This window comes from Manis pentadactyla, chromosome 6 (genome assembly GCF_030020395.1).
Source record: "Manis pentadactyla isolate mManPen7 chromosome 6, mManPen7.hap1, whole genome shotgun sequence".
NCBI classification, from domain to species: domain Eukaryota; kingdom Metazoa; phylum Chordata; class Mammalia; order Pholidota; family Manidae; genus Manis; species Manis pentadactyla.
Window position 1 is genome coordinate 145,172,228 of NC_080024.1, and position 27,807 is coordinate 145,200,034.

At 41.6% G+C, this 27,807-nt stretch overlaps 1 protein-coding gene across 1 annotated transcript in view; it reads left to right on the forward strand.

Moving 5' to 3' along the window:
- The first annotated feature begins 466 nt into the window (after nt 1–466).
- Nucleotides 467–27,807, forward strand: part of CDH20 (cadherin 20) — a 188,159-nt gene continuing 160,818 nt past the window's right edge. The window contains exon 1 of the mRNA XM_036876692.2: nt 467–597. The gene's annotated coding sequence lies outside the window, so the exon portion shown is untranslated. The remainder of the gene's footprint in view (nt 598–27,807) is intronic.

Consider the following 27,807-nt stretch of genomic DNA (forward strand, 5'->3'; position numbering starts at 1 on the left):
TTTGCCCCTCACTGCTCTAAACCACAGGGTGCCAGGCGTACGCTAATTGCTTTCACCTGCCGGGGTTCCAGACTGCTCCTCCGAAGGAAGCAGCGCACATTCCTGGCACCAGTTGGCTAATTCAATTCACTTCGCTGGCATTAGCCTCTGTCGGAATATTCATGAGCGGGGGAATGCGGCCCCGCGGCGCAGGCGGGCGGCAGCCACTCGGGCAGCGGGAGGCTCGAGGGAGGGGAGGCGGCCCGCGCGCCGCGCTCCGGGGACGGTGACCGCCACCGGGAAGCTCTCCTCCCCGGCCCCGCCGGGCGCCAGGCGCGCGGCACGGTGGGACAGGGCATCCGCGGGGTTGGCGCGCCTGGCACCGCCGCCCAACTCCAGGCGGCCGCGCCGAGACTTTGCGAAAGATCCGAAGGCAGAAAAGCTGTGACACTTTTGCCAGCCGGGGCAGGGGGGTGGGGGGCGGGGACGGCGCCGCCAGCGCGGGCGAAGGGACCAGCGGGACCCCGGCCGCCGGCGGGGGAGGCAGCGATGTGAGCCGGACGCCCGCCCGAGAGGAGGCTGCACCGGACGTCCCCGGAGAGTCACCGGCCGTGCCCGGTAAGGCGCGGGGCTCGGGTGGGGGACCCCGCGCGTCTGTGCCCCGGCGCGGGGCGGCTTAGCCCGTGGTCCCCAGGCAGCCGCCCCGGGGGCTGCCCGCCGCTCCCGGCCGCCGCCGCCGCCGGCGTACGGGCCGGGCAGAGCTGGAGTTCCCCGGACTTTGGGGGAGAGCGGATGGAGGGGGGTGGCTCTGTGGGCGCGGGGAGGCCGGGGCGAAGCGGGGCCGGCGGACGCGCGGGGGCAGCGCGCACCGGGCACGGGACACGGCACCAGGAGCGCGGCTCCGGGCGCCCGGCCCCGCTGCGCCCTCGCCATCCCCGCGGCCGGCGGCGCCTCCCTGCGGCTGCCGGAGTTGGGGGGGGCGGGGCTGGCCGCGTGCCCCGCGCGGGGACGCCCGGGAAGGGGGACCTGGGACCAGGGCTCCGGGGGGCCCCGGGGGGCTCCGGGCGCCTGCGAGGCAGGTCCCAGCCCGCGCCTCGCGCCGTGCCCCCCGCCGGAGCTCTGCCGCGGGGGGTGAAGGCGGTGGTGCCTCGCGCACCCGCCACCTGCCGGACGTCGCCGGCCCCCCGGATTTCCTGTATCCGGGCCCCGACACTCGCAGGGAAAGCTCTGAACTGCGCGCGGACTGCTTGGGCTTTGCTGGTTGTACTCGCCGTGGGGTGCGGGTGGAGGAACAGCGGGGTGAGGGGGCGGCGAGGGGTCATACCGGGTGAAAGTTGCAGATTTGCAAAGAAAACGCTACCTCGGAGTCCCAACCTGCTCCTAGCAACAGGAGAGGCTGGGCCGGACTTTGGCTGAAGCAGGAGCCTCTGCCTGCCTCTCCTCCTTGGAGGCGGGGGGCGGTGCTGGACCCTGGAGGCCGTCCCGGAGGCAGCGCCAGAGGCTTTTTTCCTGCCGACACCAGGCAGAGAGCAAAAGGGCTGGCAGCAGAGCTGGCGTGGCTGGTCTCCTGGTAATTTGGAGTTTACCGTGCCGTTATTATCATCACAATTATCAATGCTGTTGTTATTATGGCATGCATGCCAGAAAGGATTTTTCTTCTGATTGTTATAGATCACCGGGAAACTGAGTCTGCCCCTCCCCAAATAAAATGTCCCCTGGCCCCGACTAGTCTCTGATGTCTCTCTCCACCCAGGGAAATGACCCCTCGGGACTGCTTTGGTGTCAGACACCCAGATAAGGACCTGGATCTACTTAAGAACCACAGAAGCAACAAAAAGTCGTGACTGTATAATGGGCTTGCACCAATGCTATCAGTGAATACGTGCTCACTTTTCTTAGCCTCATCTGCTTGGGGAACCATGGAGGCACTGCCCATCTTGACCCCCATACTCGACCCAGCTTCTTCCTTTCTTGTCTTTATATAACCTGGAAGTTCATTTCTCCCTCAGCGTGACCTTCATAGTCCCACTGCGCAGGTTACCTGGCAGGGGCAGGCTTCCATCCCCAGCACTGCAGGCAGCCACAAGGGCACCTGCGGTCGCCTCCTTTTGGCCCCTGGACAGAGCTGCTCTAGGGCGCAGGCTTGGCCAGCTGATGGTGCAGAGAACAGGGAGAGAGTGTGGGAGAACAGCGTGTCACAGTTCAGCCAAGTACAGGAGATGAGGTCAAGCCTCCTTGTTGGCCACATCCCTTCCTGCCAGACAGAGAAAGAGACAAATGCAGAGTGAGTGGGAAGTAGTATAAACTGGAACCAAGCTCTCCAGGTCGACCTAAGCTGTTGTCACTGACTCTGGGGTGACCTTTCCTTTCCAGTGCTTCTGATTTGCCCTGTTGGCCGGTGCAGGAGTAGCAGCCGTGCCTTTCGAATAGGACAGTTGTCATGAGATGATCTGATTTTGTATCCAAATAATGCTTTGAGCATCCTGGGAAAGGAGAGTCTATAAAATAGGAGATATTAATGTTTTGTGAAAAGTTTGCTTAAACTGCAGTTACGGAGATACATTTCTAGCAGTGCGTACCATGTGGCAGTGTAAAATTAAAATGGAAAAGGAGTGTACAAACATAAAAATGACTTAGCATTCTTGACATTCTTGTGCATACTTGTAGAAAAATGATCTTTCATTTGGGGAGAGTTGCCCAGGAGTTTAATCAGTGTTTATACTCCTGAAACGCCCCCTCCTACCTTTCTCCCCTGTAAAATTTTATGACCCAGTTCTCACAGGAGAGGCAGTATGAATGTAGTAAGTACTGAGGGCCGAGGGGCGAGCTGGAAGGGTTGTTTGGGGAACTATCACATAGGGTTTGGAGACCTGAATGGAAAGGGAGGTGCCGTCATCCATACAGAGCAAGAAAATGTTCTTCTCGAAAAACTGCTGAGTAGTATAGGGCCAAGAACCCAGCAGCTGTCATCTGCTTTCAGATTCTGGAAGGGGACTCCACCAAATGGGCCAGAGGGTAAGCCCAGGAGTTTCTCCTTCCCTGTGAAGGTACCATCTTCTTCTTACCTTTGGATTGGTGTTAACTTCTCCATCACTGTCTGTACCATGCAAGAGTTTTCCCTTGTCATTTCAAAGAGATTCAGATGTACTCTCTCAGCCCCTTATATATTTGTAAATACTCCCTAAGTTCTGAAGCTTCTCAAAGACATGCAGCTGTTGGTGAATTTAAGTAAATAGTTGGAAGTAATCAAGAGAGCCACTGAAAAGTGGGTATGTTTTCCCCTTGTAGAAAAGTTATCGAATGCCTTTTGAGCTAGAAAATTAGCAGTTTTAGAAAAGCAGGAGGGATTTCCTTGACTTCACTCTGCCCATAAACCAGTTGTTGTATTTGTCTTTCCCTCATAGTAATGAGCAAGCAGTGTTTGGTTAAGCATTTTTTACAATTTTGGACTTAAAATGGGGTTTTGCCTGGTGGTGTTCTATGGAGAGAGGAAAAATGTAAAGTGATACGGAAGGAAGAGCTTCGGGGACTAGAACATAAATCAGCCAGAATATATGGGGGGATGATGAGAATAGGTCTTTTCACCCTGAAAAAAAAAAGTGTCCACTTTGGAAGAAAAAGCAGTCTGATTATTGGCATCCAAGGCTGCAACCAAGGCAGCTGAGGCCGAGAGGAGTCGAAGGGCAGTTCTTCTTAGTTTAGCAACAGCGAGACAGCCTCTGCCAGAGATGGCTGTAAACACGGAATAAAGATTTCATTGTGGGCTGGTGTGACCGGAATAATTAGACAGTTAATTGTTCATTCTGATCAGGTGGTGTTGCAATCGCTAGTGCAGAGCAGCGAAAATAAGAGCAAGGGAGAAAAAGAAAAGTCACACATCACTTTTATCTTCACTTGTTTCACCACGATGGTCCTTTGGAAAAAATCCTGGTTCGTCTTCGAAAAGGAAAAAGAAAAGCATATTCCTATCCCCAGAACACTGGGAGTACTGGAGATCTGAGATCCATTGCTGCCATTTTCCCCTCCCGGTTCTACATCTGTATATGTAAAGTTCCTCATCTTCTAAAAACAGTAGGGGAAACGATGGTAGGAATGAATGCATGAGGTAATTCCAGTATTAATGAAGAGGTTTTAGTTAGGCACAGTTTGAGTTTCAGCTCAATCAAAATATATGCAAATAGCACCAGATTTTTATGCCTCTCCAACATTTTTTCTCATACACATATAAGGTTTAAGAAGTAAATATTCCATTTTTGACATTTAATTGTTTTCTATTGGGAAACATACTGCCTAGTGATTAATCTTTCACACTTAATTGAATAAACTTCTCTATACTTTCATGCTAATTTAGAGACAGAAGAAAATGTATTCTAAGTGCTAAAGGTGATTTTAAGCAGCTGAGTATCTACAGTTACCAAAGGCAGTAGACTTTGACTTACTGCTATTTACTAAAAGATGGTACTGTCATGAATTCCTTCTGAATGACTTTTGCAAGTGAAGAAATAAGTAAGGACTATAGAGAGCATTAAGTACTGTCTGGGGCACGGGAAAGGAAGAACCATGTTATTTACTGGGCTCAAACCCTCTGTGAATCCCGATATTGACATGAAATAGAAGCAAAATTCTCATTTAAATTAAAAAGCAACATCTTTAAGTGTCAGTATAAAGTATAATTTTTCTGAGAATGAAAGCACAACGTTATAAAGAAAGCATACTAAATTACATAAGGTCATAAAGTCTCATAAAGAGAAATACTTAGTTTCTCCAAGATATCAGTTGTTTCTCAATTTGTTTAAGAGGCACAAAACTTTCTTTTCTAACCTTTAGTTTTTAATCCATCATGAATGGAAAGGGATTGCAAAGGCAGAATACTTACTGAAGTGTCATAAAGCATAAGTAGTACAAAATTATGGAACTATCTAGCTTTCAGAAGACAAAATTCTACTTTAAAAATGCACTGTCTACAGCAATTAAAAATAGAAAATCATATTGCCACATTAAATTATGGCAACAACCCATTTTAAAGAGAAATTTAGCCTTTTCTCATTTAATTGCTGTTCATGGTTTGCTAAATAGTTTTGCAGAATTATCTGCCCATCTCTCACTAACCAGGACTGTCTAGCTAAGAATGAACATTCCAAATTACATACAGATTAACTTAATTTTAGAGCCCTAAGAATATTTAACTGCAAACATTACTCAAGTGAGTGCAAAAGGGAAATGGTCCAATTCCCCTCAAGGTATATGTGATTTTTTTTTTTTAAGTTTAAGGAATCATAAAAGAACATTCGGTATGGGGACACATCAGTGAATAACTACAATAAGAGTAAGAGAAGCTATGAACTGTTAGATCTTATCAAAATATGCAAGGTAAAGTTATAACAATACCATTCATTTCTTCTTTCAAAGTAGTAAAGGGCTGGCGTCAAGTAAAAAAAAACACGCAAGTTGCAAAAGTCCAAGACATGCACAATTTGTGTGAAATGGTGGCATTTTTACTATTTATAGGAATGTTCGACAATCTAATAAAAAACTTAGAGTTTATTATGACCACATTAAGAATAAAGTTATCTTGGGTAGAAAAGATATTTCTTTAGACTTCTGTAGCTCCTAGCTGGAATCTTACATGTGGTAGAGTCTCAGTATATGTGTGTTGGTTTCATTTTTTATAAAGAAAATTAAAATGATTTAATGGAGTCTCCAAGTTAGAAGAACTTACAATATTTTAAATTAAATTCTTGAATTGCATTTGCTACTTCAAATTATTTCTCTAAACTGGCAAGCAAGATATGCCATGACCAATAGTAATAATTATTGGCAATTCTCTGGTGTAGGTATGAGGTGGTAAGAAAAGAGGAAAACCTTTAAAGCCTTCCCTCTGCCCCTGCTTTTTTTTTTTCAGTCTTGCCTAAACATTGAATGGTTTTATGCACATGTAAGTTGTTAAAAATTCACAGTATCTCTTTATAGTGAAGATGGCAATTCACCAAATGGCTGTTACTCATAACAAGTCGTCACACAGAGTCCACCCTTGAAGTACTATTAGTCAGACTAATTATCACTAAATGGCTTCATATCCTCTGATGTATCAACTAATTAAAGGGTAATTAATAATAATTTCATCTCATGGCAATGGCCACACCTGGTTGTCACAGAAGTTTGTTTGACATACTGGCCAAATAGTCAAGTCCAACATTGCAACTACAACTTTATGTTCAAAATCACCTGAAAGGACAGAAACCTACACTGCAATGACTTGTGGCCAATACACTTACATATATCTGGTCCTGCCCCTGATTTATAATTAAAATAAGCTATGCTAACCTTTTACCAAAATCCTTCCATCAGCCTGTGTTGTGTTTTGTTTTGGTTTGGTTTCGCTTTTTTAGGTCTGACCTTAGCTGAATGAACAAGGTGGTCTTACTGTTTTCCTAAAGAACAGTACATAGTGTAATACGTTGGCATAATTGGGTGCTAGTAGTCAAGAGGAAACCAGGATAGAATTAGCATGAAGATTCAATTACCCCTTGTTCCCAGAGAGAGTTGTTTACAAGGATTCGAGTTAAGGTTATGGTCAAAATAGCATGGAAAGATGCACAGTGCAGCTTTCTTGTTCTCTAGCTCTATCTTCAGATGGAAATAAATTTGGGGTTCCACTTTCCATAGATAAATTAAAAGTTTAATACATAGAAACTGATGTAAATGGTTAAACCTTTGAAGTGTGTATCTGAGCATAAATATTTTAGATGTATTTATAAAAATCTGGTTAAAGCTATTGTATAATATTTTCCAGAAGGAATAATGTACATTTGATATCATGTTTATTATCAGTTCATTCCATTTTATAAAGTCAACATCTTCAAACCCCTCATCAAGGTCTAACAGGTAGCTCGTTTGTAACCTAAGATTAATCGATGAACTTACCATAGTTTGTTTTTAAAACAGAACTAATTTCACTTAGCAATTTAATTAGAAATTGGCTAAAGGAATTTCATTTATAAGTAATTTCTAAAGGCAACAAAATATATTTTTATTTGAAAGATTATTAGCATTCTGATATGAGTATCAAGACAGATGGAAGTGAACACTCAGTCTTTGCATCTAAGATCTTTTTCCATACAAATGTTTTGAATAGACATGTAGAATGGACAGTATCACTTATTTACCACATTTTTTAAACATCTGGGAAAAACCAACCGAACATTACAGGCATCTCTGTACAGCCATCCACACACACATAGGCCCAAAGGTTTCCTTATCTTCATTTCCTAACTCAAGGCCCAATATCTCTCTTCTTCAAGTACCCTGACTCCCTGCCCCGGAGGCCTCATCTGTAGTATGAATCTGCAATGGCGACACCATCACATCTTTGAAAGAAGCCATCCTTGAGGGCATGTGTCTTGTAAGCCTTCCAGGATATTAAATAAGTATCTGAATCTGTGCCCATACTTTGCACAAACTGACAAAAACTCCCAAGGATGTTTATCTTATAAATAAATATTAAATTACTTTTGGGGGGGGCCATCATTAATACCACTACAAACTGTATTTAAAGCAAATAGTACCTAGCAATCAAAGTACATCTTTGTTAACATTATAGTTCTTGAAGCATTAAAACGTTACCTACTTTTACTTCTTAGCCTCTGCTCTCACCTCCATAATATTGTGTCCATTTATTTCAGTCTAAAAATGTGAGGCATACTCATATTCGGAGATAAAATCCTTGAGTAGTCATTAAAAAGTTAATCCTTTTGGCAGTTCAGCATCTCAGTGAAATACTCTAGGCAGCTAAGCACAGAGGCTACCATCCGATTCTTGGGGCAGGCGAACATTTGGAGACCAAATTGTCGAGGGTTGTTTCTTTAAACACAGGCAAACAACAGATTTCTTCATGATATGGAAGTGCTGTCCATTTCTTTGGATATTTCTAGAGAGCTTGCTTGTGTCAATTAAAATGGACAGCATGCACAGAGAACGCAGACAGAAAAGTGACCACCACTTACACAGTCCTTGCCTCTGGGCCACTGTGCTTCACGTGCATGACCTTATCACCCCTCTAAGTGATGCTAATATTGTTATCGTCTTCATTCTGCAAATGCATAAACTGAGGCACAGGGTTAAGTGGTCAGTAAGGGCAGACTTCAAACCAAAGACTCTCCCAAGTTTGTAATACTAACCATGCAGGTACAGTGCCTGCCCTACAGCAAGGTTTCTTACCCTCCCCAGTGCTGACATTTGGGGGCAGATAAGCCTTAATTCTTTATTGGAAGGGTGAGAAAAGAGCTGCCCTGTGCAATGTAAGATGTTCGGCTGCATCCCTGGTCACTGCCTGCGAGATCCCAGCAGCCCCCTTTCTCCAGTGTGAACACCATGAACATCTGCAGACACTGTCAAAGCCTCCCGGCAAAGCAAAACCGCCCCTGATGGAGAACCACTGCCACTGAGCAGGGTTCAGCCTCCATGTACTGCTTATCAAAGCACACATTTTCAATGTAAGGGTAGGTCATCCATTTTCCAAATAAAGGTAATTATCATAGTTATGCTGGCCATATTATAGATGATTTCTAAAAAAAAAAAAAAAGTAGATACAATACTAAGAGAAAAAATTAAGACAACATGCTTTCACTAATATCTTTTCTAGTAAACTCATTTTCCTTGGAGCCCAAACAGGGTGATCAAGAGATTGCTGTGATTACATCTTTGTACCAACAAAGATTGGTACAACGATCGAAACATTTTAAACTACAGTGCCCCAAAATGCCAGTTACTATTCCAGATTCCAGGAGGGCGGAATCCGGATGCTCCTGTTCATCTTTACATCCCCTGAACCCAGCACATGCCCAGCACACAGTCATACTCAATAAATAGCTCTTTAACAAATGAATGAAGTGACAGTTGACCTGGTATAGGTTGTGAGTGCTCTATTGAAGGCCTCTGTTTGGACCTGACATGTACTACATTTTGCTTTAACTGGTGGCATGGATGCAGGCATGACAGTATGCCAATCATATTTATAAGTTTATTGAAGCCAGAAGGGATAAATAACACATTAGATGGAGAAGTAGGATCAAAGGCTGATAGGATGGGCGAAATCTAACAAGATGAAATTTAACGTGAACAAATGCCAGTGAGGAAAACAGACCACGTGGAGGCGGAGTGGCATGCCCAAGGCCTCTCTCAGCTAAGGGAAGGCTGAGCTGGGACTCAAACTCAGGTTTGAGTCAAAGTATCATCAAAGAGATACCAGCTCTTTCCTGGTTTTGCTTTGTCTTGGTCAGGACATGCCTGAGATGTCCTGTTCTGGTCTACTCTTCACAGCCTACCTGAGTCATGTCTAGAAAATAGCCACTGGCCTACCAGGGCTCAAAAACATGCCTTTCAACAAGAGAAGCTGATGAAGGCTTCAAAAATGGCAGACATGGCATAGAAAAGTCTTAGAGGGACCATAACAGTCATCTTCAAGTATCTGGAATATCTTCACGTAAAACAGAAATTAAATTTGTTCCGTATTGCCATGGAGAACTGAACCCGGACCCCTGAATGGAAACTACAAGAAGCAAATCTGATCTGACTATAATGATGAGCCTCCTCATGATGAACCGTCCTACTCTGGAGCAGCCTCCCCTAGGGATTAGCGAGCTCTCGGTCCTCAGAGGGAAGCGTGCAGATGACCGGCCTATGGGAATCTGTGCACAGACGGGAGGATGCACCTGATGTTCTCCAGGCTGTTTCCTCACCCTCGTGTATATGAGCACTTTTTTATAGGCAATTCCTGACCTTGTAGCTATTCTCAGTAATTCTGTAAATAAAAGCAATATTTCTGTTTTCTTTAATCCACATATTCAGAATCATAGGGGTAAATGCACTAAGCAGGAGACAGAATCTTACCATGTGCTTTATAGACTAAGAATCACTTCCTAAAGGTGCCAGGCCCCATGTCAGGCACATCACCAGCATTATCCCAGCTATTCCTGATAAGAACCCTATGAAGCAGGAACTGGTATCATCACCACATTGTAACTAAGGAACCTGAGTCACAGAGAAGTTAAGCAACTTGTCCAAGATCACACAGCTAGTAAATCCAGCCTTATTACTGTAACTCGAGTCAGTCCAATGTCACAAGTCTGTTTTATAATCACTACATCACCCCACCTCATCCTTTCAGAAGGGATACACTGTTTTGTTTGAAATGATGGCAATTTCTAGAGTTTGAGGCATACGACTGTTTAAACGTAAATACCTAAAATATTTTCCAAAGACTAAAGTACATCATTTAAAAACTTATTTGCTGTCTTCTATTATCTGTAATATTGTCCACTTCAAATAGTGCAAATTGCTATGGGTCGACTTTAAGTAAATGAGCAAAATAGGGTTGGGGTTTTTTTTGTTTTTTGTTTTTTAATGTCTATAGAAGAAAGATTGGTAATGGCATTTTGGACACTATTGTATAAATTAGAGAATTAGAAACCAGGACTCCAGGCTAAAAGTAATAGTGTGAAAACAAGATTGATAACTTTCATTTCCACAGATTTAGGAAATTCTAATGGTCAAATTTTTTAGACAATGATATCATTAGAGATCAAACTGTCTTCTGATCATGATTATCCTGTTGGATTATATTCCGTTTTATGATTACCTTATTGGGTATTTCATAAAACCAAATGAATTTTTAAAACTATTTTCTCTGCCTTTATTATTCCAGTGCCAAAAACACAAAGATCCGAGCCATTCTTCCAGAGAGCACTGGATTCGGCCTCCTTGTAACTCCGATGTAGTGGAAGATAACTTCAGCTTTGCACATTAAATCTGGTGACTTCCTGTTCTTCATCAGTGCTCTTTCATGCTCACTGCAGACAGTAATTAGCCCAAAACATAAACACAGTTCAGCATTTGCTTTCTAAACGTACTGCTGCCCTGCTGCACACATGCACTTCAACGCTTATTGAAGTCCATAATTCTATGTTTATCATTCTTGCAAAGCATCAAGGTAGTGGTGGGAGGCCGCCCAAGTACTTATCCTGGGACTTAAAATGGCATCTGTGCAGCTCTCTGTAGGGTGGCCATTTTGTCAAAAGGCAGGAGGCTGAGCTGGGCCCTATGGATCTCAGAGTTCTTCCTCTGCTGATGATTGGGGTCATCTGCTAATGAAATAGTCTCATGGTGTATGTTCACAGCCCACCCAGGCACATGTCTAAAATAGCTGAGCCTCTTATCATAACATTTACTCATAGAGGGATCATTCCACCATGTCAGATGGTGGCTTGAAGAACATTTATATGACTTTGTGAAGTGGAATGGAAATTACTGCACTGATGTTTTATTCACAGATTTCCCCTAGTTTTTACATTATTCCGTAGGGGGAGACTTTTTTTATAAAGAGTATTTTTGATATGCTTTATGGTGAGAAATATTCTAAATCAAGAACCAAGCTGTATCCTAAATGAACATGAGTCATAGGAAGCACCTCTACAATTTGAAGAAGTATGGAGCATAGAGAGTGAAAATATGAAGGCATGCTGTCCATCAGACACAAACTACCCAGAATGTAGGATCAGATAGATTATTCATGGGAGTCCGAGAGAATAAACTAGGAATTGACCTGAGAAGGAAACGTCCTATGAATGTTAAGGAATTTTGCAGCCAAGTGGTGCTGCAAGTTCCTTAACCCTGGATGTCCAAGCTCCTCAAGTCAATGCATGTCAAAGCCATATGGTGTCAATCTCTACCTTCATTCATAATTCTGAGAAGTGCAGCTGGCCTTAAGTCATGGTACCTTTTGAAGTTACTGGCAAGGGGATCTGAAAAATTGGGGCAGGACTGAATGGCATATAAAGGAGAAAAAAGAATGACCTCTAAGGCCAGGCTTTATTCATCATAAGGGGAGGGAGGAAATGCATCAGTATTAGGAGTTTGTTTCATGATGATATCCCGCCTACAAGTGAGAGAGATCTGCTATGTCCCTTCCCCATCCCAACCCCACCTTATTAAGGTCCTGTGGAAGACCCTAAAGCTAACTCTTGCATCTTTGAGACAAAAGGAAACTTTTTATACATTTGGTGCTGGGTAAAATAAATATTTAAACCACATTGAAGGCATCAAAAATAAGTAACTGCAGTGACAAGTCACAGCCATATTGAACAATAAACAATTTATGGAAGCAGCTCAGGGAAAAAAATTGTTTTTTAAAAAACGGAAAGGCATACCTTCTGACAAGTATTCTTTCTTTATGAGTGTAAGTAGGATTTTTCAAGGGACACAAAAATACTAAAATAAAATGCAGGTTTGACACACACTTTTCTCTTTGAGGCTTGGCAAGAAAAGGGCAGTCTAGGTAGATATGAAGTTAATTGCATAGTTTAATTCAATGATCATTATCTACACTAATTGAGAGAATGAAAATCAGAATCATGTGAAGTTGTAAATTATGCAAAATCATTTATATACTTGAATAAGGAAGTGTTTTGGGCCTTTGACTTGAATACAGGGAAGCCCAGGGATCTAGCAATTCAATTTTTAAAAAGATGAGCACGTCTCAGAAGTACAGTCCACATGCCCAAGCTTGAAAGTTTCTCATTTCCCTCCTGTCTTAGCTCAGCAACTCCCTCCTGGTCCCGCGGTGCTGGTGGGCCACACTCACCAGGGCAGAGCCGGGCTTACTCTCTGCTGGGTAGACCAGATAACTCGATGGTTCATCAGTTGTATTTTTGTCCTTGTTCTTTGCTCCCTTAGAGCTCTGTGATTTTATAAAAGGATGGGTCAGATGGCAAGGAACAGCAGGAGGTGCCAAGAAAGTTAGCCCAGGAAGTTTTTGTCCCTGTAACACAATCCCAGGTCTAACAGACCCAAGACTGTTTGCCAATAACAAAAACACGTAAACAAAAATACCATCTCTCTTAAACATTTATCTGGTTTTGGCACAAATTGGAATATAAATTCACAAGGATTCTATGCATGCAAAGTGAATAGCTGTCAACAAAGCTATAATTAAGGAGATGAGGTGCTGTCAGTAAACTCGAAATAATGATTTTCCTTAGAGCAGCCACATTATGTCTTACCTCTTCTCTACCCTTTTCTACATGGCCTGCCTCCAGAATAATCCAGAGTTTTCCCAGTATAATTTAGGAGGGGAAAAATCCCTATGTAGCTCTTTAGAGACTAAGAAATTCAGACAACACTCTTCTGCCTTTTGAGATGAACATGTCCTAATGTTTTTTTCTAACATTTATGAGATATTTTTGGCCAATTATTTTCAACTGGCCTCCTTCCAGGGTTCTATGTATTTGAAGAACCCAATATAGTTTCAATGATTGGTGACTACAGCAATAAAAATGCTTCCTGGGTGAATGAGCACTGCCTTTGCAAGAGGGGTTCCCCATGCCCTATTTCATGTGTTCACAGCCATACACATGCAACCCTTCATCAGGCTACAATTGACTTCATATTATTTCTTTGATCTACTGGGACATTTTAAGTCTCAACAAATGGCTTATAAATGAAAGTAAAGGTTTTCCATGCCAAAAAAGTCCTTTCCTCATTCTTGCACTCTCAGGAACTGTTTCTGCCACAGCCTTGCTCATGTTACCCTCACTTCTTAAGGAAACCACATCTCTTTGGAACTTTTTCCTAATCCTTTTTCCCATAAGATAACTCAAAACTGCTTCCTGAATGAGGCCTCCCATGATTAGTCATCGATTTCTCTCGCCCATCCCCAAGACTCCCTGTACTAAACTATATTTGTGCACCGTATTTGCTGGCGTTTTCACCAGTGATGGGGTTGTCGCAGGTGTGTATCTTCTCTCCCCCGAACTGAGTCATAACTTCTTCAAAGCAGAGACAGGATGTACCCCTTTTCTGTGGCACAGAGTTCCCCACGTGGAATGGTGGGGGCTCACTGACACCACTGGCCTGGTGCAACGCCCATAAGCATTCTGCTGTGTCAGCCTGCTGGAATGTTCTATGTCCAGAGTCCCAGTCAGCTCACCGTCAGATACACGCAGCCACAGGAAGGTGGGGGCTCCAGGCTGTTACTGCCCTTTCAGGAAGGGGCAGGCTGCAGGGCTGAGAAGCAAAAGGGAGGTGAGGAAGGGCGCGGAGAAGGGGCAACAAAGCAGAATTGAGTGGAAAAGGGGAAAAATGTTCAGCTTTTAAAAAATATGAATAAGTGCATCTGATGTTTGTTCCCTGGAATCTCGGTGTACCTTTGTGAGGTGCCGGAGAAGTTTATTTTTAAACTGCACCTAGGCTGTGCTTTAAAGGTTTAAGATTGCCGGGGTTGAAATGTACAGTCTTCAGGAGTGGCTGAAAGACAGGAATTACCAGAACAACTAACCATTGTCAGTGGCTCTCTTCTCTGAATTTCAGGCACCAGGTGGCATTTTGGCAAATCTGTTCTCTGTGCCCTACCAGCTAAAAATCTTCTGTTTGACTTTCACCATCTGCCTCCTCCTAGCAAATTCAACCCAAATCCAAAATGAACAGGTGGATTTAGGTCCTGGAAGCTGGCACGTGCCCAAGGAAAACCTAGAGAAATTCATTAACTATTAGCAGTTTGAAATATTCATTTGCAAGTTGAACCTAAAGCACTGCCGTTATCTGAATATGGCTTCCCAGGTTGAAATGTATGAATGCGTGACATCCCAGAAATAGGATAATGTAGAAGGACTTTTGAATTCTTAATGAATGTTTCCTATGGATCCCGTAATGATTCCATTCTTGTTTTTGCTGTGTAAAGAAGTATGCCCTGTTCACTGTTGTTAGCTTACACTTTTCAGAGATTCACTCCTACACAGTATAGTGACAATTATTTTTCCATGAATATCTACAGATTCAGCACCTAGAGGTTCTGCACTGAGAATTAGAACATGTTCATTCAAGGCATCTCTCTCCAAACTCAGAGTAAAAACCAAATGCAGCAAATTAAGCCAAAGTGCTATATAAACTAAATTGCCACATGCATGTGATAAAAGAAGGGAAAACTATCAAAGTGGGATGTTTTGGTCAACCTCACGTTGTAGCTCACCACAGTGTAGTTTGGTATGTATCTCCACAAACTAACATGAGTTGAAGATTTAAGTGGATAACTGGACAATTAAGGCAATGTTAGTATTTCAGTCTACTAGGGCTGCCATAAAAGAATAGCATGGACAGCATGGCTAAAACAACAGAAATTTATTTTCTCATGGTTCTGGAGACTGGAAGTCCAAGATCAAGGTGCCAACAGAGGGTATTTAGTGAGAGTTCTCCCCTTGAGTAGAGATGGCTGCCTTCTTCTCACTGTGCACATGTGATCTCTTCGTGTATGTGTGGGGAGAAAGACTGAAATGAGGAAGAGAAAGAGGAGAGAGAGGGACGGAAGAGACAGAGAGAGGTCTGGTGTCTCTTCTTACAAGGACACTAACCCTATCAGATCAGGGCCCACCCTTATGAGCTTCATTCAACCTTAATTACATCCTTATTCAAATATAATCACACTGGGTGGAAGGTTGGGGCTTCAACATATGAATTTGAGGGAGGCACATACATTCAGTCCATAACAGTGACATTTCAACCAATAAAGCTTATTGATGTATTTGTCACATTTAGACTGCATTAAGGAATTCCTGAATGCTGTTTGAATCTACTGAGTTTAAGTGGCTCTCCAATGGTCACATAGTAGCTGACTAGCCTGAGACTGGATTCCAGGACCCCATGCCACTGTTCTTGCCAATACAATACAGTGTTCTCCCGCCCTCCCCTGAAAAGTGCCTCTCAACTACTTAGGCAGCCAGTGCATTTCATGCGGCTTAGCAATGTCTTTTTGTGTCCAGTCTTAAGAAATATCCAAAGAATCTAGGTTTTTCTCTCCATTCTATTGCATTATGTTCCAATCCCTGTCACTTTTAAAATTTGTTTTAGCATATAATTACTGCTGATCTCCAAGCTCCATTCTCCTTTTCTGGCAGAACACTTAACTTTCTAACAAAACTGTACTCTCTTCAATAACCCAACACCAGGTTCTAGGACTGGACTCCCACAGGTCTTGAGTTGATGTGTCAAGGTAGCTACGTAGATGGAAGGTGAATCAGGCAAGACCCCTTCCTCAGTCAAAAGGAACCAGAAGTGGATGGCTGAAGCTTGTCATGCGTGCCCTGGAGAGAGAAAGGATGCAGTGGAGCTGAAGTTCAAGGCCATTACTGTGAAGCAGTATTCAGGGTAACAACGTGTAACCGCTATAACAAAAACACCCGGTGGTTAACACAATGATAGTCTACTTCTTGCCCACATCACAGTTCAACTTCATGTGAGGGGGTCCTTCCGAGCCCTCTTCCTCCAAGCGGTGATGCAGAAATTCAGGCTGCTTCCATCTTGAATTCTCCTCTCTAGGGCCTCACCTAGGGACAGAAATCTTTGCTCCAAGTCAGCAGAGGAACAAGGACAGAAAGTGTGAAGGATCTTTCAGAATGTTTTCTAATTAGTAATGAAAATAAGATATTCCATTTCCAACTGCCTTTCATTGACCAGAACCCCACCATAGGACCCCAATTGTCTAGGAAGAAGAAATGGGGCTCATGAGCATCTCATGAGTCAAACAAAAAGTTCTTCACTGCTAAGAAGCATCTTGCTGGTTAGGTGAACTCATCCAGTTTGGTGGCACTGGGGACAGGGGAACGGGCTGGTAGAATACCAAGTAATTTCACTTTAGCTGAAGTATGAAATTCAAACTCCTGGTACAACATAGTGCTGTATGATGGCCAAGTGCACCGTCGCAGCAGTCAAACCGGGTAGAGCTAATGCTGCCAGGCCCAGGATCACACACTGAGATCCACTGCCCATAACCCGCCCCACTTCCTGTGCAAGCGGCTCTCACCTGACGACTCGCCCCCACAGCACTGCTTGGAGGTTAAGCCAGCAGTGTAGGAGTCTGGCTGGCTTCATATTGCTGTTCCTGACTCTCTCTGAGCAAGTTACTTAAATTCTTGAACAAGGTACTTCATCTCCCTGAGCAAGTTCACTCAATTGAAAAGTGGGAGTAATGATGCTGATCTCAAAAGAATTACATTTGATTATCTATATAGAGCATTCTGCACCTGCCCTGACACATAGGGAACACACAATAAATGGTAACTCAAATATTAGGAAGATAGGAACTATATGTTGTTTGCCTGTATACTACCTCTAGCCAACAAAATAACTAAAATGATTTTGCAGGCAGTACAGGTCTAGGATAGTTTAAAAAGCCGGGAGTTTCAAATTCTTAAACCTTTGGCCAAGCTGTGTGACTTTGGCCTTTCTGACATCTTTCGTTAAAATATATTCCTATTACTTCAGTCATGAGATTGATGGCACAACTACTTGCGTCATGACAGAACATGGAGGAGCATCTAGCGCAGTTCCTGCAACATAGGAAGTACTCATGCAGGTTGAGTAGCCACGATTCCCACCCAAATGGTCTAAGATGCAAAGTAACATTTCAAATGATAAGTGTGAGACAAAGCCATCTTACAAAGACATGTTTTGAAAGAATGATTACAGTTTCAAGCAGATGCTTATTAGGGTGACCTTCATCACCCCTCACCCCCATTTGAGAACAGCTCCTTGACGCTTCTATTCAAATGATAATCACTGTGCAAAAACCCAACGTCTTTTCATTCAGGAACTTACAGTACACATCCTAATAAACCATAATGAACTGAAGATGCGAAGACTAACTGGGTAAACAGGCTCTCTCTCCAGCTGTCATGTCTGTCTGTGACAGCAACTGGTATTTCATTGTAAAAGATGCTAATTTCAATCTGAGCGGTGGCAGTGTTAAGAGGAGCATAAAAGGAATTCTTGATTATCTATTTCAGTAACTGTGGTCCCTGGGGATATGATTGGAAACTTCAGATCACATATGGCAAGAGCACTGTGATAAAATATGCATCAATGAAGCTTCACGATTTATGATAATAAAGAAATGGAAAGTTTTGCCCTCTACAATAACTATGGGTGGTGGGTATTTCTCTTTTTACTCTTTCTGAAGGCCTTATAAATGACACTTGCTACACCAATAATTACATCATACCTAGACCACCATCTCATTTCTGTAACTGTTCTGTCAAATTCCTGGGGGTTTATCATAATACTGTTTCAAACAATGATGATCTTCCTAATCTAAGTGTAAGAAATAATAATTACGTTAGCTGCTGGACCACATTAGCTGCCAATCAGATTAAGCAAATACTAAGTATTATTTCAACTTAAATATCATTGTTTATTAGCATTGGTCAAACTAAGGGAGGCAAAGTTCTCAGAGATGCAGAGCACACATAATGTGGGGAGAAAGGAGTGGGGCTAAAATCAGGGTGACCACCATCTGTTTTTGGAAATGGGACATTCTTTATTTTTAAATCATGTTCCTCCTATTTGCAAGGTAGGCAGTATTGCAATGAACTTCCTATCTTAAATGGTGATAATACTAGGTGATAAAGTTGGAAAGGTTAATATTCTTACTTGGCAAAATTAAAAGTTAGTAACTTTAACTCCTCTTTCTCTATTTTGACAAGTTCTTGAAATCTCAGAATCTGGAAACCAGTTGGACCCTTCCCTATTATCCCAGCACAGATCTGTTCCATATGTAGAAGGTCTCATAGTTAGAGATTTACTCATTTTACTGGTCCAAAATCTGCCTTCATATATTTGCAACCCTGTTTCAGTCGTCAAGTGCTACACAGAATAATCCTCAGCCTTGTCGCTGTAACAGGAGCTCTTCAAATAAAGAAAAGCAGCATGGTCTCCCAGCTCACCTCCAGCCTAGTAAGCCCGTCTCTGCCCGTGGATTCCACGCCATGGTGAGCCTGCTAACAGTCGCTCTCTCACTTCTAATCACCTCAGGGATTGGGCCCCTTCAAAAGATGGGCCTGATACATCCATTTCCAGCTTAGAAACATGCATTTAATTGCCTAGAGAACCCAAAGTTTTCAGAACAGCATTAGCTTCTCTACGATCCATTTCCAAACACACTTTCTCTCCCACAATATTCCCTCTTGTACAACACGCTCCAGTGCGTATCCTTCCCTCTGTTCTTAGACTTTTTTCTGACCCTTGGGCTTCTCTCCTAAATGCTGATCTCTTTCTAAGTGTGACTACTCTTCAAAGTCCACCTCTTCCACAAAACACTCTCAGATCCAGAGGTTGATACTCACTTTTCCATCCCCTAGATTCCCATACAATGGACTTTATACTGCAATACCAGCACTAGTGTCTTATTTATTTGTGTTCCTGCTGGTTCTAATAGGACATTATAAGATCTGTAATTATACAGACAGCCTTGCTTACTTTTGAAAACCTTACAGTATCTACCAGAGTGCTTTGCACATTGTTCAATGTTCATTAAAATTTCTGTTTGGCTAAAGCAAATGGTCTCTTGAATGCACAAAACCTATCAAATACCCTTTGACCACTAGTCCCCAGTTTGTCAACCCCAAACCCCACTGAGATCTCTCTTAATCTCCACCTATACTGTCCAATATAGTAGCCACTAGCCACATGTGACTATTTGATGTTAAACTCACATTAATGAAAGTTGAATAAAATGAAACCTTCAGTTCTTTGGTCTCACTTGCCATATTTCTAGTGCCCAACAGCCACAGTGGCTAGTAACTATCATACTGGACAGCACAGATACAAAACTTCGCCATCACTGAAGATGGTCCTGTTGCAGAGAAAGGTCTAGACCCTGTTCCAGTAACAGAAGCACTACCTTCCTTGCCGTGTGATCAGGCACATCACAGTGTTGGCAAATACCGTACAAGCCTAAGTAAAATCTCCAGCTCTATTTTGAAAGAACAGCTTTCTATCTAAATTCCCTTGATATTGTACTTAGACAATGACGTCTGGGAATCTAAAGGTAATTCCCCCCTCCCTGCCCCCCAATAAACCCTAATACATTTTATCTTTCCATTTTATCCCATCTGTCCAGCTTATCAAGATTTTTAGTTTTTAATTCTGGTATGTTTGGGGCTATTCTATCCTAGGTTTTAGTTACCTACACATTTTTAAGTAATTCTGACTGCACATTCATTGTTGATAAAAATGTTGCTGATAAGTAAGGCGACTATATAATTTCCCATCCAAACCAGGACACTTTTCAGCATGAAGTGGAATTTTGTAAGAAATTATGCTGAGACACAGACATTAAAATGGGACTGTTCAAGGCTCACCAGGATGGGTGTACCTTTATCAATGAAAGATCACGTCCACAACTGTAGAGAACATCCTCCATATTAAGACTGAGCTAGTAACCAAAAATCTGTTAATACGTTGACTAAATTTTACCTAATTTCAGTCCATATCACCCATTTCATTCATGGGGCTATCATGAAAAATAAAATATCTTGAGTTCTTACTGTTTTCAACATTCAGAAGTGAACCTAAACAGCATTTTTTTTTTCAGGAAAAGAAGAAAACACAATAGAAATGGAAATTAAATTTATGTATACATTAGATAAACATGAGTAGAATAAATGAATACAAAGTTTGGATATAGTATCTTCCTTTCTGTTATACAAGGACTCCCAGAGGTTCACAAAAATCTGCCTTGTATGTGACAAGTTAATGATAACTTGTAGCTCCATTTTAAGATTTGTAAAAATGAACACTTAGTACTTTTGCTTGGGAAAGTTGTTCAACATTCAGTACTTTATTTGCAAAGTGTCAATTTGAAGAAAACCTACAGCTCATAGTGGTCACTATTACTTGCCATTCATCTATGGCAATTGGGTCAACCAAAATCCTGGTAAAATTCTAAACCATGTAACATGTGCCCTGATATTTTTGAAAAGTAAACACAGAAACAAGTATAGATGCTTCAGAAATGAGGAAGATGATGTAGCACTGCTACACCCACATAAAAGTAAACTAATATGAAGATTTATGTGGAAGTCTGTTTTCATGGATTTTATGCAGAAGTATGAATCAATTTGGGCAAAACCTGGACAGGAAGTCCCATAAATTAATGCAGCTAAAAGTCAGATAAAGGTCATAGCATAAGATTGAAGGAAAGAGATGGAAGAAGAATGACAGACTGAAACCCAGAGAGAGGGGGACCCCGTTTTGGCTCCACCCCGAACTAGCCCTCTAGTCAAGGCACCCTTAATCTCTGCACCTGTTTCCTCCTTCATTTGGGTAAACAGTTCTTGGCCCTAGGGGATGACCCGGGCAGGAGAAAGGAGGGACCCCACCCCTCAGAGTCTACACAAGCAGACTTGAACCCAAGATTTTCCAGCTTTAAAATTCTGTAATGCTACATATAAGTTTAGGAGGAAATACTTAATGTGTCTCATATCCATCGAAAATACATCTCACTGATAATTAAACTCTTTTCAGAGTTTATTTCTTGGAACTCTACAATGTGTAGCAAGTATATATAATCCATCTTTTCTACTTTTAAGACATTTTTAGGGCACATAATATTACTCCACTTACTTATTTTTTCATGTTTTTCTCATATAGATTATTTTTCCTTCAACGAAGTCAGATATTTGTAATTAGGTATCTTTATAAGTGAAATAGTATTTTGACAAAATTTTACTTCTATTGATCTTTAATAATAATACTAAAATGAAGCTTACATTATCTCTTAAGAAAATACTTATTTACCTCTGCAGACTAAATAAATAGGGGAAAACAACTTTCTAATCCATAATTTGTGAGTTGAACATATATTATCATTTTATTTGGGTCCCTATTCTAATTCCCAAGCTAATAGCAATTCACAGGCAGTTAAGAAACTCAATTTGATCAATTTTTCTAAGTCCCTTGTTTTTCATTAAGATGATCCTTAAGGCAGGTGGCCTTCAATTACTTTGGCAGCTCTGGTTAATGTTTTAATGATCCCTAGCAAGGGAAACAAGAAAAGGAAAAAATGAAGTGGAGGGAGATGACAATGGTGAGGATAAGCTGGCTGAGACAGGGAGACAGAGTACATAACCACTAGTTAACTCTCATCATTTAAACATCTGCAAGGTAAAAGGAGACACCCAAATACCCCTGCACTGCTGAGCAGTCTTCGAAGTATTTGCAACAAGGAGTAGCCCCTAATCCTATATCCTCGGACAAGCAGGAACTCGTCAAACAGCCTGGCTAATACTATTACAACATCTCATTTTTGAGGGCATAACTTTGATTCTGACTTGATGGACAGATATCATTTATCATTTATCATTGACTCCAGAACGACTAAAATTTATCATTTATCATTGACTCCAGAACGACTAAAATACTCGTCGTAAAACAAATGGAAGGAACAACATCATCTCTTACAACAGCCTTCTAACTGTTCTCTGTGCTCCCACCTTGCCCCTCTGCTGTCTAATTGACATACAGCCGAGTACTCTCCAAGAACAGATTATATCACCCATTTGCTTAAAACCTTCTAAAGACTTCCTATTGCAATTAGAATGAGATGCAAAAATCTTTATTGTGGAAATAAACCTGGCACATGACTACTTACACTTTCACTGCATGAATTAAGAACCCAGTCATAATGGCTTAAACATGGTAATAAACAAGTAAAAGATGTAAGCATTTTACCCTTAACCAAGTAAGAGGTTTACTTTTTTCTCATGTAACAAAAGGTTTAGAGACAGGAAGGGCAAGGCTGGTACTGCTGCTCAACAGTCATTAAAGAACCCCTGTCTCTGGCTTCCAGCTCCACCATCCTTAACATGTGGCTTTTGTCCTGCATAGTTGCAAAATGGCTACTCTTATCTCCAGGCACTGTGTGTCATATTCCAGGCAGGAATGAAGAGAAACTGCAAAGTATGAAAGTACTGCACGCCAACTGAGTCTGTGACTTCTAATCAGGAAAACAACTGTTTTCCTAGAATCCCCACCCAGGAGTCCTATCTCATTGTTCAGGACCTCATAAAGCTACTGCAACAGGAGAAAATCAAGTGTTAGGACATTTTTGTTACTTGATTACCTAATCTCCTCACTCCATTCTCCATACTCCAGCCATCCCAGCCTCTCTGCCTCTCAGACACTCTTTCCTTGTCCCTATCTCTTGATCTTAGCACCTGTGGTTCCCTTTGCTGAACTTCTTTCCTCTAACTGGCTGCATGGCTCCTGCCCTCACATCATTCAGACCTCTGCTGGTGTGTAAAAGTCAACTCCTACAGGCAGCTTTATCTGGTCCCAGTAGCAAGCACAGTCTCCATGCACCCTCCCCATTTTATTTCATTTTTATTGTCATTTTATTTTCTTAGTAGTATTTCTTGTTATTTGAAATATTTTCTTTTTGTTTATGTGTTTATTGTCTACCCCCATTAGAATATAACCTCATAATAATGAGGTTTTCCCTGTCTTTTCCCTGCTACATTCAGTGCCTTGAACAGTGCCTAGCAGAGGAGAGGTGCTAAGTTAGCAGTTTGATTCTGACTTGATGGACAGACAGATTTCTTGCCCTATCCAATATTTTCAGCCCTTCTCTTCACTGAATTATCATTCATCATTGACTCTAGAATGACTAATAGCATAATGCTGCTTGATTCTACTTGAATTTTTTAATTACATTTCATGTTTTCTTAAATTTCCATATTTCTTCACTGGGTTTGATAATCATGACTTTCTTGGTCATAAGTATTTGAGAAAATGATCTCCAGTTGTTTGGTGTACACATTGGACTTCTGACTCCCCCATCATTTATAAGCATCCACTTTTAATTATTCTAAATATTTGTGCCATGAACAATTTTTCACATTTTCTGAGTGACTCTTTCTGTGGTCTAAGGACTAATATTCAAAATAGGTCTTGCACCCTTTTCTTTCTTAAAGTTCAAGAGCATACATTAAATAATACCTCAAAAGCATCTCTACATCCTTTATAAAATGGACAGTTAAAAAACATTGAATTTTCACATTCTACTGTCAGACAAATCTCTACATCTTTGAATATAAATATTTTTCACTGTCTGATTTTGGTTCTTGATCCAAACTTGGTAGACACCGTAAATTACTTTAATGTGACTTAAGCTCAATCTCTTTTTTGCATCCCCCATAGTAACATTTTGCAGAGCACTCCAGAGGGGCTCAATTATCCTTCTCTCGAAGATTTAACATTTATTATGCTCAAAAGCTTCTAAAGATTTTTTTTGACTTAGATTTTTTTTCTTTATATTCATTTGTCCCACTGCAGGGACCAAAAGCTAAGACAGCAGAAGAAAAAGAAAAAAAAAGAAAAAGAGAAAAAAGAAAAAAAGTTATACTAAGTTTAGAAATCTTTTTCCCTTTCCTTCATGAGCACACATGAGAACTCTTTCATGACCAACTTGTAAAAACTCAGTTTTCTTTTCACTCTAACTTCACTGAGGAAGGGTAGAGATCATAGATTATCCAGGTAAAATAGAAGTAAAAATTGTGCTAAAGTAAGATACGTCCTTCTTGAGAAGACTGAGGCATGTTACATTAAAAATAAATCATCAAATGGTCCCATCCCTGAGGTTTCTCTCTAAAGAGATAAGAACCTGTGGATACACTGAGGAGAGCTGAACATGTGTAAAACAAAGGCTTTCCTTATGGATGAACCCAAATGACCCCTCTGGCCTTGGATTCGAGTCACTGGGGACCAGGCGTCATCCATCATTTCTCCTTCCCCAGCAGCCCCCAGTCCATGGCTAAATGCTCGATGTCCTGGGTTTAGCATCAGGCCCTGGCTCTGTCCCTTTGCACAGACTGACAAGAGACACAGGCACTGGCCCTTGAGCAAGGTAAACTCTTCCAGGAGATTATAGAATAATTATTAGCATCATCCCCAAGAAACATTGGTTGTCAGATTTTAGGGTATGCAAGAATTACTCTACTTTCATTGAATAAGGGTGGGAACCAGGAAAGTAGAAGTAGTGCTAAACTAAGACTGGCTATTTGATAGGAGGGATGCGAAACCTGGGAACCTGCATTTAACAAACTCCCTGGGTGATTTTGCAATAGATGATCTGGAGGTGTTGAGAAAAGGTACCCCAAACTATTTAAATAGGCAAAAGAGAGGGACACGGCTCATACTTTGACAATTAGGCCTATTCTCAATAATTGGCCGTAATAGTTATTAGCAGGATGGAAAACAAAATAAAACAGCATGGATGTGAATGAATGAATGAAATGTTTTATTCACTAACATTTATGGACAGAATACAAAATGCAAGAAATAATCCCTACCCTGGAAGTGCTCAGTGCCCTGCACAATACACAAGCAGCCAGCACCCCCAGTGGACATGCATAATGGGGAAACGCAGGGCAGGGAGCGTGGAGAGGGAGGGCCAAGATTTATGGAACATCTAGGCTGTGCCAAGCACTGCAGAGAAGGTGCCCTGCATGCTCTGCCTGGCTACACGGAGTCAGACCTCAGAAGGGAGTGAAGAATGAATACAAATTATTACGAATACAAATATACCTGGTGACTAAGGTGGGAACATTCCAGGGAGAAGGGACAGAGGCAAAAGGACCCAACACATTTCCAATTCTGCTTGCCCCAGGGCTGGGCGCATGGAGAGAGCATTTCCTTAACGTGCCGCCAAACCATGAACGTTTCTCTCCACTCAAAACTTTCTCTTACTGAAGTCTGCAGTAATCATATCATATTTGCCATACTTACATTAGCAATGTAGAAGTGACCATAATTTCTGCCTCAGAATTTCCAAGTAGATGTGCAAGATACATCTCAGTCTGGATCCCTGACACTCTATCACTATAGTGAATAATTTGGTTATCATTCAGACTAGTTCTCTGAATGTGTCTAACAAGCCCTGTATGGTGACTACAAGTGTTTCAAATAGTTGGCAAAGGCAAATTCCACTCGCTTTGTTCCCTCAGCTAGATGCATGCTGCAAGTTAGTAGGAGAGGCTTGAGGAGGAATATATTTAATAGATTCTAGCATTGTCAGTGCTGTTCACTTGAACAAAATTTTAAAACAAAGGGACAAACTGTCTTTCTAGGACATTTGACAATGCTTATTTTTTTTTTACCATCAGTGCTTTTTTTCCCCTAATAGTTCAATTTGCTTGATTTTTGTTTATGAGTTTTACTGTCTCAGATAAAGGAGAATTAACAATTCTTGAACTAAGAACAGAAAATAACAATTTAAGTAACACATCTCTCTGATCAGTCACTCATTGGTTACAGTAATCAAACAGAAAAAGCATCAGAGGCCACCTACATGCCAACTAGAGCTGTTCCATGACCAGCTAAGTATAGAAACTAGGAGAAAGTGTTCATAAACTTTTATAGCAATTTGACAGAGAAATATGTTACATACTAAGTTTAAAATAGGCTTACATATTTTTTCCATTTTGTTTTTTTTACCAAGTCACTTTTGTTGTATTTTATAAAAGCATCAAAGCGTAACAGATAAGAAAATAAAACCAGCCAATCTATCAGCACAGATGGTTCGAGATGCCCTGATATAAGAAAATCCTCAGACCTATAATAGTTACAATATTAATTTACAGTTGCACAGAGATTTGTGTTTTTCAGACATTCCGTCAATAGCATTCACTTGCTAGCAACCTTAATGGTTCATCTCCATTTTACAGAACAACAAATTCATCCCCAGAGAGGTTAAGTGATTATGCCTTTACAGGACACATAGCAAGTTAGAGGCCAACCTTGGACCAGGGCCCATGGCTCCTTACTCTAAGGGTTTTTTTCTCTCTACTGTAACTCAAAACCATCACTTAAAAAAATGAAGTTTCAGAAAATGTAAGAAAACCTACCAACATTAGGAAGAAATGTTTTAAAATGTTTCTAGGGCATGGCTCAATGCAGTATTTCAAAATTCTTTTCTGTTGATGGACCATTTTAATGCCAGCAGAGACATTAAGGATGCACAACTCACACAGCTCTCCTCCTATTACTACACAGATGGAAAAAACAGAGACCTAAATATTGAGTGCTACTTTCGGCAGAGCCAGGGCTAAAACAGATGCTTGGACTCCTGGTCCAATGTCCTTTCAGCCTGTAAGCACCACCTCTTTTATTAATTAATTCAATACATATTTATTGAGAGCCTACAGAACATCAAGGGTTATCCAAGGTTTTAAGGACATGAACAAACAAAAATCCTGGCCCTCTTGCAGCCTGCATCCTAGTGGGCACAGACAGATGATAAATATACAATAAAAGTTCATTTAACATGTTAGACAGCAATAAGTGCTATGGAGGTAACAGGAGGAGAAAGGTGAGCCGCAGTTTTAAGTAGCCCAATTATGGTGACATCATAGAGTATCTTTAATGCATATTACATATATGCATATATAATTTATTTTTAGTTTCTCAGAAACATCATCACTTTTGGCCAATGATGGAAATGCATTAGGAGTAAAACCATAGTTCACCAACCTTTACAAAAGGTAAAGCCTTTTGAAACAAGATACTGAAGATTTAAATGCCCCCAAAAAGTTATATGTCATGTCTTTGCCACCTTTATGATGCAAAGAGCAGAGATGAAAGGGACCGGATGCCCCTTTTTAGGATTCATTAACAAGTGTTCATCCTGCTCCCCTAACATGCCTGGATCTGTGCGTTTTATTACGGAGAAAACAAAAAGAAGATATTTGGTTCTGCGTCTGAGGAGTTTACAACCCAGCTTGATTGGTAAAAAAGGACATACTTAAAACATTCCAAGAGCCACTTGGGATAAAACTGAGCAATAGTGGCTATTAGCATGGAGCAAGGCCGCTGTGGGGCACATTGAGGAACTTCACAGAAGCCCTGGGCGGGAACCCCTTTTTTGGGCAGCTTTCAGCTCCCCAAATTTTCCTACTAAGGCATGCCACTCTCCATCAAATAATGTAACAAGCATGCAGTAATATCATCCTC